Here is a 16,623-nt window from a genome sequence, read left to right as displayed (position 1 = left end):
GATTTTCATTGTATAAGATTGATTCGATTTGTGAATTTGTCGAGCGCACGAATGCCCAGGGGTGTCTTGGCGCTAAGTTGATGCAAAAGTCTGGAGCCTCCTGGTTAGAACATATGATGTTCTAACCAGGAGGTAAAGAGCCAGGTTTTTACAGCCTTCCTGAATGATAGTAGCGAGGAACTATTTTTTATTGTAATAGGTAGTTGGCTCCAGGTTTTAGCTGTCTGCAGCAGGCAGCTTCTCCCCACCACCTTACCTGCTTGAATTTAGGGACCTTAATCAATTTGCCTGACTAGATCTTAGGCTCCTGAGAGGCTCGTACTGTTTCAGATGAGTTTTTAAGAAATGGGATCCTACCCCATGAAGGGCCTTGTAGGCTAGGGAGACTGACTTAAACCTTATCCTTTTCTCCTTTGGTAACCAGTGGAGGGCTCTTAGTCTGTGGGCAACCGGCTCAGATCTGGGAATGTCCAGCACCAACCTTGCTGCTGCGTTTTGTAGACGCTGAAGTTTTGTTAGATGTTGAATTTGTATTCCAGCATACAGGGCGTTCCCGTAGTCCAACCTGGATAAGGCCAGTGCCGTTACTAGTGTTTTGCATGATTCTTGGGGAATAAAAGGCAGAAGTCTTTTTATCATTTTCAGAATGTACCACACAGTTGAAGACAGTTTGTTAATCTGAGCGTTATACGACAGTTCATTGTCAAATACAACTCCCAGATTTCTAACTTTGTCCACTGGGGAGGGGCAGTCGCCTACGCTATCGGGCCACCATTTAGGCGACCAAAAATTCTAATCTGTCCCTAGCAGCATAACTTCGGTTTTATCACTGTTTAATTTTAGACAGTTTAGCTGCATCCAGTGATTAACCTGTTTCATGTTGTTTCTAAATCTGTCTGCTGTTTCATCTACGTTACTTGAGACTGACACCACTATTTGGGTGTCATCTGCGTAGGAGACAGGTAGAAACCCACAGTTCCCTATAATAGTTTCTAGTGAGGCAACATATATATTAAAAAGGGTAGGGCTCAGGAAGACCCCTGAGGTACCCCCCACGGTGATTTAAAGGATTTAGATGTGGAATCTCCTAATTTAACTGTAAAAGTTCTGTCGGTCAAGTATGAGGATAACAGCTTGAGTGCTGTGTCATGAGCTCCTAGTTCTGCTAGTCGGATCAGGAGTATATCATGGTTTACAGTGTCGAAGGATGCCGAGAGATCCAAAAGGATCAGGGCAGCCTTCCCACCTGCATCCAGTACACTCCTGAGTTCCTCTACTGCCATGATCAAAGCTGTCTCGGTTCCATGTTCCTCCCTGAACCCATACTGTGATTGGTCTAGGGCGTATGCAGAGGCTAGAAATTCTGACAGTTGTTTGTTCAGTAGTTTTTCCAGTACTTTTGCTGGGAAAGGTATTCTTGAGATTCATCTGTAGCTCACAGGTTCATGTGGAGCCAGATTGGGCTTTTTTAGTAAAGGCAGTTTTCCAGGCATCTGGGAAACAGCTCGACTGTATTTTCTTTGTGAAAACCAGATTTAATTGTTCACTAAGTAGGACTGGGAACAGGTGCATCACCTTGGGTGGACAGGGGTCCGTTAGGCCTCCGGACTTAATTGTCATCATTACCTGTCTGATCTGTTCCACTGATGGGGGCAGAAAGCGGAACACTAGATTGAAGTTTCCAGTGTGCCTGCTATGCTTGGGATGTATATGTGATTGGGAGGTGTCCAATTTTTCGATCGTCTTAACAGATTCGTACACTGATTTAACTTTTTCCACGAAAAATTGTCCCAGTATATTGCATAGTCCAGTGCTGCCGTCTATCTGTTTATTAGTGGTGAGATTTGTTAATTTTTTAACCCTGGCAAATAGCTCTTTATTGGAGTTCTTGGTCTAGTTTATTTTTCTTGTAAAATAAATGCTTTTTTCTTCTATTATTAGTTTTTTACATGTTGCCAGAGTTCTGACGTATTCTTCTTTCGTCTGTTCCTCATAATTGGCCCTCCATTTTCTCTCTGCCCTTCTGCATGCTTGCTTTTGCGCCCTCAATTTGTCAGAGAACTATGGTTCTGAGGAATGTTTCCTCCTAGAGAGAATCCTTTTCATGGGGGGCAACAGTTTTAACCGCGGATTTGATCCAACTGGATACTTGATCAGCGGCTGAGTTGCTATCTAAACCGAGTTCCGGAATGGTCATGAGAAGCTGTTCCTGTAGTCTAGGTGTGTCAATCTGTCACGTCCGCCGTCGTTCCTGTAGATTCGAGCGAAGCACAATGGGTCCACCTCCCGATGCCCCCGGCTCTGGTTATAGAAACACAGAGTACCAGAGTAATCAGGCGAGGGACTAAGGATAGGGAAGGGTAAGCAGGGACAGGTATATCTGGAATGACAAGAGGTAGCAAAAACAATCTACTCTCATTTAGATCTCACTATGTGTGTCCATTCAGGCATACCGCTGCACCATCAGCTTATACACAACAAGAGCTAACACTCCCCCTGTTCACCTTGCCCCTTCATTGCAAATAATATTACTGAGCGTTGTGGGAAGTGAACTCCACCTCCCCTGAGTACAGCAAGTGCTGGTAACCCAATGTCTAGTAAATCAAGATAAAGCACAACGCTCTTTCCTCCTGAGTACAACGAGAGCGCTGGCAACCAATTGTCTCGTAATTCCAAACGAAGCCCCACGCTCTTCCTGAGCGCTGCCCTAACGAGGAATCACAACAAAGTCTTGCAAGCCTTTGAGCGCACGCTCTTACTCACGGGCTGCTGAACTCTCTATCCTCTGATCGGATGCCTTAGTGAGTTCGGAAACAGTCTCGAAGTCCTCTGCTTCACTCCGTCCTCTCACGGCATCCCCCGGTAATCCGTTGGTCCTGAAAAACGTGGCGACGCTTACGTCAGCGTCCCACGTTGGAGTTCCTGTACGAGGGAACCACACAATCCGCTAAATAGTTCTCGGCGTCTTCCTCTCCCTACGAAGATCCCAATCCTCCTGGAAATCGAACTCCCACTCTTCCGTAAGTCGCAGACGCTATAGCACGCGTCTTTCGTGCCTTGCGCTGGGCGTCGGCACCAGCTTGAATCACTCTCCAGTATTACGCGCCTCGATTGGCTCTCGAGCCGCGTATTTACTCGGTGTTTGGCCCCTCCTCCGTACAGCCGAGGATTCTGGGTGTCGTAGTCCTCAACCGGCTGTACACTCGGTAGGCGCTTTTGATCAGCGCCTGACAGGATGCCCCCCGTCCGAGCGCCTCCTAGGACCAGGCTTGGCCGGGAAGCGGACGTGAAAGGAACGCACAGCTTCCGGTGCGTGGACATCCGAGGCAGGCACCCAGGAATCCTCCTCCGCCGAATAGCCCTTCCAGGCCAGCAGGTACCACAGTTTCCCCCTCCGAAACCGGGAATCCAATACCTTCCCCACCTCGTATTCCAAATGGCCGTCGCGGAAGATCGGCGGAGCCGCCATCCTCCGAGCCCCGGCAGCCGGTTTCAACAGACTGCAATGGAACACCGGATGAATCCGTAACGAGGCGGGTAACGCCAACCTATACGCCACAGCGCCCACTCGGCGAACCACGAGGTACGGACCGATGAATCGAGGATGGAAAATACTGCGTAACTTGAAACGGAGATATTTCGTAGACAACCATACACGATCGCCCGGTTGGTAGGAAGGACCGTCCTGCCGGTGACGATCTGCCCAGGATTTGTATACGGTTTTTGCATGCTCCAGATTCGTCCTTAGGCGTTTATGTAAGTTCCCCAGTACCTGCAACTGGGCTGCCAACGCCGGCTGATTCTGGACCTCCGCCGAGAAGGACAATGGAAGAACCTTGGCATGATAGCCGTAGTTAGCCCTAAAGGGCGCCTCTTTGATGGAACAATGCCACGCATTGTTGTAGGAGATCTCCGCCAACCAAAGCAGCGACACCCACGAGGCGCTTGCTTCCTTGGAGTAACAGCGTAGATACGTCTTTAGTGTTTGATTAAGACGCTCCGTCTGCCCATCCGTCTGAGGGTGGAAACTGGTGGACGTGGCCACCTCCACTTGTAGAGCCGAACACCAGGATTTCCAGAAACGAGCAATAAACTGCGGGCCTCTGTCCGACACGATTACTTTCGGAAAGCCATGCAGTCGTACCACGTGAGATAACAATAGCTGGGTGGTCTGGCTGGCTGAGGGAAGATTCTTGCACGGTATAAAATGGCCCATCTTCGTGAGACTGTCCACCACGACCATGATCGCGTCGTATCCTTGGTCCATCGGCAGACCCACCACGAAGTCTACGCTGATGGTTTGCCAGGGCCCAGCGGGAGTAGGTAGCGGTACCAACATGCCCTTCTGTTTCGAGCGGTCTCCCTTGGCTCGGGCGCAAACGTCGCACTGTTGGATCCATCTTCTGACATCCTCCTTCATGTGGTCCCACCAGAAGTGTCGTTGTAGAAGCTGAAGAGTTTTTGCGCACCCCGGATGGCCTACCATCAGAGACTCATGACACCACCTGAAGGCTTGCCGCTGCAGCTCTCCTGACGGCACAAACAAACGGTTGCGGAAAAATGGCAAACCTCCCTCAATCCGCCGATCTACCCCCTGTTCTTCCCATTGAAGCCACTGCCCTATGGTGTAATGTGTCCGGACTGCCTGCAAATACGTATCCGCCCTGATAACACATATCACTTTGGCCGGGGATATGATTGCCTCGGGAACTTCCCTGGGAAACAGGCGTTCTCCACCTTGTCGAGATAGCGAATCAGCCTTCTTGTTTTCTGACCCCGGTCGGAAGGTAATGACGAAATCGTATCCTGCAAAAAACAGCATCCAGCGCATCTGTCTTTGCGTAAGGTGTCTGGCAGTCTTTAGGAATTGCAGATTCCGGTGATCCGTATACACCGTTACCGGATGTTTGGCTCCCCACAGGTAATGCCTCCATTCCTGAAAGGCCTTTCGGACGGCGAGCAACTCTTTCTCCGCGATGGTGTAGTTTGCTTCCGCGGGTGTTAGTTTCCTAGAGAGAAAGGCTATGGGATGCAGTTGTCCTGAGTGCGCCTCTCGCTGTGAGAGTACCGCCCCTACTGCTATGTCGGAAGCATCGGCTTCCACTATGAAAGGCGCTTCGGATCGTGGGTGTTGCAAGATCGGGGCTGTAGTGAACGCCTGTTTTAATTCGTTGAAGGCCTGGATTGCTTCTGAAGTCCAAGAAAACGGGTGTCCTTTTCTCAGCAACCGAGTGAGAGGAGAGACCAACTGCGAGAAATGAGAAATGAACCTCCGGTAATAATTTGAGAAACCCAAAAAACACTGAACGTCTCTCACTGTCTTTGGGATTGGCCACTCCTGTACGGCTGTCACTTTCCTCTCCGCCATACTCAACCCTGCTGGACTCAGTACCACCCCCAGGAATTCCACCCTCTCTACATCAAACTCGCACTTGCTCAACTTACAAAACAATTTGTTCTCTCTTAATTTCTGCAGAATTTGTGCCACATGTGTGTGGTGTGCGCTAGGGTTCGTGGAGTAAATTAGTATATCATCTATGTATACCACCGCTGTCTTATCGATATACTCTTTGAGCACGTCATCTAGGAAGTATTGGAACGCTGCCGGGGCGTTACACAGCCCAAACGGCATTACCCTATACTCAAAAAGGCCATATCGTGTTTTGAACGCCGTCTTCCACTCATCTCCCTCTCTTATCCGAACCAGGTGATAGGCCCCCCTCAAATCTAGTCTGGTGTAGATGGCTGCCTCCTTCACCTGGTCCAGCAAGACCGGGATGAGTGGAAGAGGGTACCTGTTCCGCACTGTGTTTTTATTCAGAACGCGATAATCGATGCATGTCCTCAAATCGCCATTAGCTTTCTTGATAAAGAACAGGGGCGAAGCGGCAGGAGAACGAGAAGGCCTTATGAACCCTATGTCCACATAGTGTTCCAAATAGTGTCGCAGATGTTCTGTCTCCAAATCCGAGAGTGCATACACTCGACAAGCCGGCATCTGTGCCCCTGGGATCAAGTCTATTTGGCAGTCATACACTCGATGGGGTGGTAGGACTTCCGCCTCGCTCTCGCTAAACACGTCCCTATACTCTTCATACGCTGCGGGGAGGACCGTGTCTTTCTCGGCTGCAGTAATAACCTGATACCCCTGGGAAAGCGCTAAAAGGTGGGCTCGGTGAGCGTTCGCGCACTCCTCTTTACAGAAGGTGGTTTCGAATTCCACTGTTTTACTCTTCCAATCTATCGTGGGATTATGAGTGGTTAACCAAGGCATTCCCAGTATTACCTCATACTGAGGAGCCTCTATGATGTTGAATGCGACCTCCTCCACGTGATCCCAAAGACACCCTGTTTTCGTTAGGGTCAAAGATTCCGTGACTTCAGTGATGGGTCCTGATTTAAGAGGCTTCCCATCTACCGCTCATACCTTTTCCGGACTCTGTCTCGGGCAGCGCCTTAACCCCAGCATCCGCACTAACCCACTGTCCACGAAGTTCCCGGTGGCTCCGGAATCAATCATCACTCTGACCATGTGTTCCGAGGAATCCACCTTTAAGAGCATATTTACCACAACGTGGGATTCCGAAGCTATTGAATCGCTAATCGCCAAAGATGGCAGCTGTAACGTATGATCGCCGGGCCTCTGGCTTCCCTCTCCTCTGGTCGAGGCCTCTGGGGGAGACTCCTGTAACGCGGCTACCGCCACCTTCTTTAGTCCGGCATACCCACTCTTTTTTGGCTTTACGGGACACTCCCTAACGTAGTGCCCCTTTTTTCCGCAGTACATGCATAAGCCAGCTATCCTACGGCTTTACCTTTCGGCCCTAGATAACGGTGCTCTGATTGCACCCACCTCCATGGGTTCGGCCGGGCCTTCCGAAGAGACCCCGACCCGTCGGGATTCTCTCTCTGTTTTCTCGACAGGAGAATACACCCTTTCTCCCTTGCGTTCCGCTAATCTATGATCTAGCCTTAATGTGAGGTTCATTAGATCCGTGCAGGTGGTGGGCTGTGGGTCAATTTGGGCCAGCACGTCCTTCATGTCATCACTTAAACCCTGGTAATAAAGGGACATTCTTTTGTCCTCTGGCCAGGCGGTTTCCGCAACAAGCCGATTAAATTGGGTCAGATACGTCACTAGGTCCTGCTTCCCCTGTCGAAGCTTCAATAATTCTCTATCTGCCGAGAAGGTGGTAGCCCTTCTATCGAACACTCTCTCGAACTCTGTACGAAAGGCGTTCCAATCTGAAAGTAGGGGATCGTCATATTTGACCAAGGGCACCGCCCAATTGGCCGCGTCCCCCGTCATATACGAAATTGCAAAAGCCACTCGTGAATGGTTGGACGGAAAGGAAGCGGGTTTACATGAAAAGTGCAAGGCAATTTGCGTCAAAAAGGTTTGGATCTTTAGAGGATCCCCTGAGAATCTCTCCGGGCTAGCCAGGGGAATGGGTGGAGACACATTCACCTGTATGGGTGACGAAGATAAGGTGGCGTCAAACGGATTTCTACCCTGTCGATCAAACCTGTCTTTCAGGGCGGCTGTTTCTGCCCTTGAGGCCTCCAATTCCTGTTGCACCACCAGGAGAGCCTGCAACACCTCGTCTAATGAGGCCATGTTTGTGTGTCACTCGAATCCCCAGGGAATATTTCGTGGGCGCGTAATTCTGTCACGTCCGCCGTCGTTCCTGTAGATTCAAGCGAAGCACAATGGGTCCACCTCCCGATGCCCCCGGCTCTGGTTATAGAAACACAGAGTACCAGAGTAATCAGGCGAGGGACTAAGGATAGGGAAGGGTAAGCAGGGACAGGTATATCTGGAATGACAAGAGGTAGCAAAAACAATCTACTCTCATTTAGATCTCACTATGTGTGTCCATTCAGGCATACCGCTGCACCATCAGCTTATACACAACAAGAGCTAACACTCCCCCTGTTCACCTTGCCCCTTCATTGCAAATAATATTACTGAGCGTTGTGGGAAGTGAACTCCACCTCCCCTGAGTACAGCAAGTGCTGGTAACCCAATGTCTAGTAAATCAAGATAAAGCACAACGCTCTTTCCTCCTGAGTACAACGAGAGCGCTGGCAACCAATTGTCTCGTAATTCCAAACGAAGCCCCACGCTCTTCCTGAGCGCTGCCCTAACGAGGAATCACAACAAAGTCTTGCAAGCCTTTGAGCGCACGCTCTTACTCACGGGCTGCTGAACTCTCTATCCTCTGATCGGATGCCTTAGTGAGTTCGGAAACAGTCTCGAAGTCCTCTGCTTCACTCCGTCCTCTCACGGCATCCCCCGGTAATCCGTTGGTCCTGAAAAACGTGGCGACGCTTACGTCAGCGTCACACGTTGGAGTTCCTGTACGAGGGAACCACACAATCCGCTAAATAGTTCTCGCCGTCTTCCTCCTACGAAGATCCCAATCCTCCTGGAAATCGAACTCCCACTCTTCCGTAAGTCGCAGACGCTATAGCACGCGTCTTTCGTGCCTTGCGCTGGGCGTCGGCACCAGCTTGAATCACTCTCCAGTATTACGCGCCTCGATTGGCTCTCGAGCCGCGTATTTACTCGGTGTTTGGCCCCTCCTCCGTACAGCCGAGGATTCTGGGTGTCGTAGTCCTCAACCGGCTGTACATTCGGTAGGCGCTTTTGATCAGCGCCTGACACAATCTTAGCCCAGTCCTGATAGGAGATGTACAACCATGTTTTGCTCCTATGACCATGCTCTCATATTTTAGGTGTAGCGGGAAACTCTAAAACTGTGAATGTAGCAGATATCCATATTACATGAATAACTGATAAATTAAACATAACCTAATAGGTACATACATTTTCCAGCAGAAATTGTTTGTGGCAAACAAGAAAACCAGCAAAGAACATTTTGTTCTTAAAAATGTGTGCTAAGGGCATATGGGCATCTTTCCTGGCATTGTGAACCATATGCATCATACTTTTCACGATCCGGGCCATTTAACATTCAGGGGAGAGACCTATTCACCAGGTCCAGCAAGGGCTGTCAGCTCGATTACATAGACTAACTAATAAGGGACTCGTGATGCCTCTGCGACTTATGTAGTGCTGCAATAACATCAACAATAATGGTGTTGCCACCTGGGAATTTTGGAACAAAAACCCCCCAACATATAGTTCCCCTTAAAGGTCAAATAAGGGAACATCAGTCTATTCTACCCATCCTTTCATCCTTATCCAATTTCATTAGTTTACAGACAGGAGGGGTAGTAACATGGCGTATTTATTTATTCATTTAGTTAATTCTAACAATTTGTTCAAACAGTATTACTTCATAGCCAATTAGACGTGCACTAGTGAGGTGCTTTGTCCCTATTTATTCAAGAACATATTCACAGCATCCTGTGAAATGAATGACTAAAGCGAGCCCAACTGATTGTCTCATGGCCGTTCCTAGACAGCTTAGAAAGGCTCGAGAGAGAGAGAGAGAGAGAGAGAGAGAGACACAGAGAAAGAGAGTACACAACAACAAGCTGCCCTGCGTACTTTCCACGCAGAATAGCTCACAATAATACACATAATAGACACATAAACCAAGAAAAAAAGGACACAATAATACATATACAAAGCACAAAAACCCAAAAAACACAGTGTGTTACTTAATTTTGCTTACCTTAGATTTGCCCAGGAGCAAGTCCCCCACCCCCCTTCTACAGTAGGTAACCTAAGCAGGTGACCTCCTGTCAACAATACTTACCCCTTTTGGCAGCTGGACACGGACAAACTTGTAGGAGGTAAATAACTAGGAGAAACCACACCAAGGAGCCCATGTCCAATACTATTGGACTTTACCACTTTGTAAATTTTGTTGTACAAGCACATTGAGCTAACTAGAAAATATTAATCCAATGACCAACTACCAATGCCTTTAGCTTATTGTGCTGTTTAACATGGTGGTGCATTAATGCAAACTTTTTTTCATTGCCTCCTCATCTGCCCCTAGCACAGCAACCTTAAATTTAAACCATTAGTCTGTATGCATGGCAGAGCTGCTCTCTGTGTCAGGAGCTGCACATGGCCCACAGATGCTGCTGCCCCTCCTGCTCTCTTATGGCTTCATAGAACCTGCCTGCTCTTTTGCCAAAAATAATAATCAGAGTCTCCTCTCTCTCGCTCTACACTCTGGCCCCCTCCTTCGGAATGACTACCAAGGTCGAAGTGCCAGAGCAAGCCTGCCAGAAATAAACCCTCCTTCTTCCGCTCTGGTCTCTCCCCCCTTCTTTTTCGCATGCACGTTTAAAATGCGTGTCTTCCTAAGCACAGAGATACACAGCACTGTTTAATTTAAACACGCATTCTTCTTTACATTTTTCAAAAGTTGCACTTCTCCTATGTCAAAACGAATGTACATTGTTACTAGTATTTCTGATCAAACCATGTTTTTATTTATGTGTTATTATTTATTCATTCTTTGAAATTTAAAGTGTAATTCTTCCAATGGCAGCTGCAGAACACAATGACGACAACAAACCAAATTGAGCTCATTCTAGACATTTTCAAGAAGGGGCCACACACTCATAACACACAACACAGCTCGCTGAGGCAAGCCATCCTTACACAAAGAGCAAAGTCGCTACTCACTCAAACAAGTACTTCACAAGCATCACCACCGGTGTCAGTCCACAATCCTCATAGACACTCAAACACACAATCAAACAACAAATCAACACCAGGACAAAAACATAAGGCAGCCCACAGACTGTACTCAAACCAAACCAATTGTAAATCATATTTACAAACAAAATAGCTCTCAAAAGCAGTCCAGAGACTGCACCAAGACAAGTAAAACAGTCCAGACTCTGTTCCATATTCAAGAAGACAGGCTCTAGCCCCAGACCTTTTCCAAAATACGCCGAATTACCAGTTGGTCTGGCAGAGTGTTCGTAAACACTCTGTGTCTTTACCAAAACATACTTATTCCAGAAGGCATGCCTATTACAAGGGGCCGCAGACCCACGCAAAACAAGATAGGGTAAAACCCTCAGACCTTTGCAAGAAGAGATTGAATTACCAATTGGCCTGCATGTTCTCCCAAGTATATGTACTAATTCAAATATCATAAGGAGAAAAATCCCCACATTACCTGCCTTTATCTGTTGCAAGAGAAAAATAAACAAACAAAAACCAGAATCTTGGCCAGGCAAATCCGAAATCAAGAGTGTCGCTTCAGCGACCTTACCAAACAAAAGTCTCCAACCTCCAACTGCCAATCTCTTGGTCGACCTAATGGTCACTGCAAAACTTGCGCCAAAGGAGATCTAAGTCGGGACCGGCCACCACCTGAAGGGTCAGATCGGGAAAACCGTAAAAGCACTTCGGTCTGCAAAGGCAAAGGGTCTCCTCTTGCAAGATGTCTCCTCAGTAGGATTACATTCCTCCGTCAAGACCACTCCTTCAGCCGGCCGCGTCTCCAATGAGCCCCATAAGTTGGGCGCTAAATCTGTGGAAATGAGCCTTTTTAGGGGCTCACCGGTACAGGGGTTCACCCTTATCTGTCCATGGGTCCTTAACCCAACAAAGATTGCCACAGAAGCAGGAATTCAAAATAACAAGTTTATTAATCACTCAATACAACACCCTCAGGCTCCGTAGGAGGTAGTCCATAGAATACAGAGGCCATGGGCCTTTTATACAGACTTTGTTGCAGAGTAAGCATGGAGACTCAAATAAAAGGCAGAAGCAAACACAGGAATAGCTATCAACTAACATGGTCAAACAAAGATCACTTAGTCAGCAAAGTGGGAGGGGAGACAGAACTGCTTACATCAGGTGATATAGTCTGACAGTTACATTCTTAAACAGGTGCATTCTAGCAGCTACAGGCCTTTCTGAGCATATACTTTGCTCCGGCTCAGTACTGAAGGAGTTAACTACAGTTGATGACTCAAGCAGAGTAGAAAGGCAAGCAACAGTGAAGATGGAAGAATCACATAGCTAACAAAATGGATGCCACAACCAAAATGGCTTCAGCTCCTGCTAACGGCAATAATCTGTGATTTCCACAATCCTATCTGCCTGAGAACACTAAAAAATACAGGTAGTGGGTGACCATCAATGGGAGGAGGGTGGAGGCTTTAAGAGACACAGGAGCCAGTGTGACATTTGTCAGGTATCAATGGGTGTTCGAAGAGCAGGTTATTCCCAATGTGCTTCACTCTGTAGTTGCTGCTGACAACTCTGAGTGCCTGTGTAAGGTGGCGCAGGTTCCCTTCGAGTGGGTTGGGTCTCAGGTTCCTTGAAGACCATTGTTTGTCTATTCATGCCAGTTGACTGTCTGCTCTGCAATGACCTGGAGAGTTCCCCATGGAAGAAGGTGGAACGCCAGGCTCACTTGGAGATGTTGGGTCTGCCTGAGTGGGCTTGTGTCACCACTTGGTCAATGGCAGCCAGTAGGGGTACTCAAGAGGACGGAAGCAGGGTCCAGTCTTACCATATAATGCCTTAGCTGTATCTGTCCCACATCTGAAGCATGAGAGTCTTAAATGGCCTTGCCGGCCAACATGCAGGAATTTGCTAAATTGCCCATACTGTCTCCAAACACTCACTGAAAACTGTAGGCCTTATGCCTCCCTAATAAAATTACAGATATCCCTCTTGCAAAGGTCATGAATTTCAGCTCTCTGTCTTCTTGGTAAACAAAGTCACCTAGCCCCTACTGCCTGCCACCATCCCCGATGTGCACATCTTTACTGTACATCAGCAATAACAGGAAGCATCTGTTAGTTGGAAGAACAGGATGGGGTAAGAATCAGGTGGGGGCTAGCTGGAACATTTCATTCCTTCACATCTGATCTTTTTCTGCTAAGCTTTAGGAAATAAGACCACGACATGGCCTTACAAAAGACCTAAAACCTTTTGTAAAACTTCTGCTTTCTTAAAGGTTTCTGAGAAATTACGCAAATTGTTTTCGATAAATGTTCACATTTTTGTTATGATCCACGGTCAAACATCGGTCAGAATCATGACTTGCGGTCAGAAGTTCCTCATTAAAATAATATAAAAGAGCTGCCCCCAGTCCATTCGGTGACCACCTCGCACAGTGAACTCTGGGGTCACGATGCGTGTGTGCTCCTGGTTAACCGTCATATTCTGCATTTTGACTGAGGTTGTAATGCTTCAAGTTGCTTTGATATTCAATCTCTCTCTCTCTCTCTCTTTCCTATGCATTGCTGTGATTTTAAAACCTACTAGATTGCATGTTTTTACTCTTCATCTATGTGTCTCTGACACTTGTTACTTGCTAGATTACTTAGAATTATTTCTGATAAATGGTGTGTTTTTGACATTTAGGTGCCGATTCCGATCCTGTAAAACCCGGGTACAAATGGCCGTACGGAGCGTTTTCTCCGTACGACTCGTACCCGGGAATTCCACCGTACAAACCAGCAAGTACGATTCGTACAGAAATACCGTTTCCGTACGATTCGTAAAAAACACCGTACGGCTAAAAAATACATACAATTCCGATCCAGGACAGCGCGTACGCGACGTCCGCACGGAGTCAGGCAGCGTTTTACGGACCAGCAAGTACGATTCGTACCCACAGCACTCCGCATGGCTATATTTTTACGGGAGCCAAAAAGTGCCGGAAAAGCTAAGTACGCCACGATGCACGAGGAAAAGGGGGCCCGGTACACGCCGTACACGCCATTATCCACATCGTACGTGTCATCATGTACGGTGTGTACCCCAACATTGCATATGTACGGACCGTACCCCCAGCCCCCGTATGTATGCGCCGTACCCACAGCCCCATAAGTACGCGCCGTACCCCCAGCGCATAGCGCTGGGCGTATGGCGCGTACATATGAGGCTGGGGGTACGGCGCGTACATACAGGGGGCTGGGGGTACGGCACGTACATATGGGGGGGCTGGGGGTATGGCGCGTACATACGGGGCTGGGGGTACGGCACGTACATACGGGGGTTGGGGGTACGGCACGTACATATAGGGGGGGCTGGGGGTACGGCGTGTACATATGGGGCTGGGGGTACGGCGCGTACATACGGGGGGCTGGGGGTACGGCGCGTACATACGGGGCTGGGGGTACGGCGCGTACATACGGGGGAGCTGTGGGTACGGTGCGTACATACGGGGCTGGGGGTATGGCACGTACATACGGGGCTGGGGGTACGGCGCGTACATACGGAGCTGGGGGTACGGCGCATACATACGGGGGGCTGGGGTATGGCACGTACATACGGGGGTGGGGGTACACGCCATACATACGGGGGTGGGGGTACGGTGCATACATACGGGGCTGGGGGTACGGCACGTACATACGGGGGGCTGGGGCTATGGCGCGTACATACGGGTGCGGACGTAGGCGCCATACATACGGGGGTGGGGGGTACGGTGCAGACGTACGCGGGAGGGGTGGGAGGCTGGGGGGGGCGTACGACTCGTACCCCGGGCACAAGTGTACCCGGGGTAGGGGTCGTGCAAAGTTCGCTCCGTACGGGACGTTTTCCATACGCTTGTGTATTCGGGACACCGGTACGGATCGGACTTGTGTGCTCGGACTTCAGTTTTACGACTCTTACGTAAAACTGTCCGGGGACGTCTCGTAGACTTTTCCCGAGGTCATTCGTATGTATTTTTCACGTACGAATCGTACTTCGCTGTTTGTACGGGACTTGTACGATTCGTACGTAAGAAAATACGGATACGCACGGCTATATTTTTACGGGAGCCAAAAAGTGCCGGAAGAGCTAAGTACGCCGCGATGCATGATGCATGAGGAAAGGGGGGCCCGGTACACGCCGTACACGCCATCACCCACATCGTACGTGTCATCATGTACGGTGCGTACCCCAACATTGCATATGTACGGCCCGTACCCCCAGCCCCCCCGTATGTATGCGCCATACCCCCAGCCCCGTATGTACGTACCGTACCCCCAGCCCCCCCATAAGTACGCGCCGTACCCCCAGCGCATAGCGCTGGGGGTACGGTGCGTACATACGGGCTGGGGGTACGGCGCGTACATACGGGGGCTGGGGGTATGGTGCGTACCTACGGGGCTGGCGGTACGGTGCGTACATACGGGGGGCTGGGGGTACGGCACGTACATACGGGGCTGGGGGTACGGCGCGTACATACGGGGGGCTGGGAATACGGCACGTACATACGGGGCTGGTGGTACGGCGCATACATATGGGGGGGCTGGGGGTACGGCACGTACATACGGGGCTGGGGGTACGGCACGTACATACGGGGGGCTGGGGGTACGGCACGTACATACAGGGCTGGGGGTACGGCGCGTACATACGGGGGGCTGGGGGTACGGCACGTACATACGGGGCTGGGGGTATGGCACGTACATACGGGGCTGGGGGTACGGCGCGTACATACGGGGCTGGGGGTACGGCGCGTACATACGGGGGCGGTGGGTATGGGGCATACATACGGGGGTGGGGGGTACGCGCCATACATACGGGGGTGGGGGGTACGGTGCGGACGTACGCGGGAGGGGTGGGAGGCTGGGGGGGGGCCGTACGACTCGTACCCCGGGCACAAGTGTACCCGGGGTAGAGGTCGTGCAAAGTTCGCTCCGTACGGGACGTTTTCCATATGCTTGTGTATTCGGGACACCGGTACGGATCGGACTTGTGTGCTCGGACTTCAGTTTTACGACTCTTACGTACAACTGTCCGGGGACGTCTCATAGACTTTTCGTCGAGGTCATTTGTATGTATTTTTCACGTACGAATTGTACTTCGCCGTTTGTACAGGACTTGTACGATTCGTACGTAAAAAAAGACGGATACGAGTCGGACGGTAAATTTTTTTCACGGATCAGAATCGGCACCCTGTTGTTTAAATCGTTTGAATAAATGGTGCCACTCTGACTCAGTTCCTGCATCTCACATGTGTCTTATAATTTTAGATAGCACATCGCTGCTCATCAGGATCCTAGACTTGGCTCCAACTTCAAATGACATGCCAGCCGTTGGCTTCTCTCAAATACCAGATGGCACTCCAATAAACACTGACACAATGGACCAATTCCAGGGGCTGCAATGTCTTAGTGCCAACAGCCCAGCTGTGATGCAAGGACTACCAGGTCAAATAGATGCACAATTCACACTGAAGCTCACACCAGTGCAAAATACTGTAGCACAACTGCAAGAGGAGGATGAAGATCGTAATGACGCCTCCCGCATATCGCATAGAATGTCTCACAGAACACACTCTGGCTCGAACACTTCCTTCACTAGCGAACAGCAACACTTTCTAAGTCAGCGCTGCTACTCCCATGAGCAGTTGCCGTCAAGTAGCACCACACCCTAGCATAAGGATAGGATGCCCATCCTGGACCTTCCAATTACCCATCAGCCATTCAGGATCAGTGAGCAATAATACAGAATTAAAGAAATGGAGAAATAGACCTGCGTTAAATAGACGCATGGATAGCATGACACTTTTGCACAGACCTACCACACAAAGTGCAGTCAGCCAGCCCCAAGAGCGATATTGCAACTGTCCGGCGCCTGTCAATGAAAGTAGAGCAAATGGATGAACTGAAATGCTCAGTAACGTGGGCATTGTAACACAACCAAATAATGTAAGAACAGACACCCCACCACAA

This window comes from Triturus cristatus, chromosome 4_1 (genome assembly GCF_964204655.1).
Source record: "Triturus cristatus chromosome 4_1, aTriCri1.1, whole genome shotgun sequence".
In the NCBI taxonomy this organism is placed as follows: domain Eukaryota; kingdom Metazoa; phylum Chordata; class Amphibia; order Caudata; family Salamandridae; genus Triturus; species Triturus cristatus.
The sequence above is the reverse complement of the archived record's forward strand: the minus strand, read 5'-3'. Positions refer to the sequence as shown.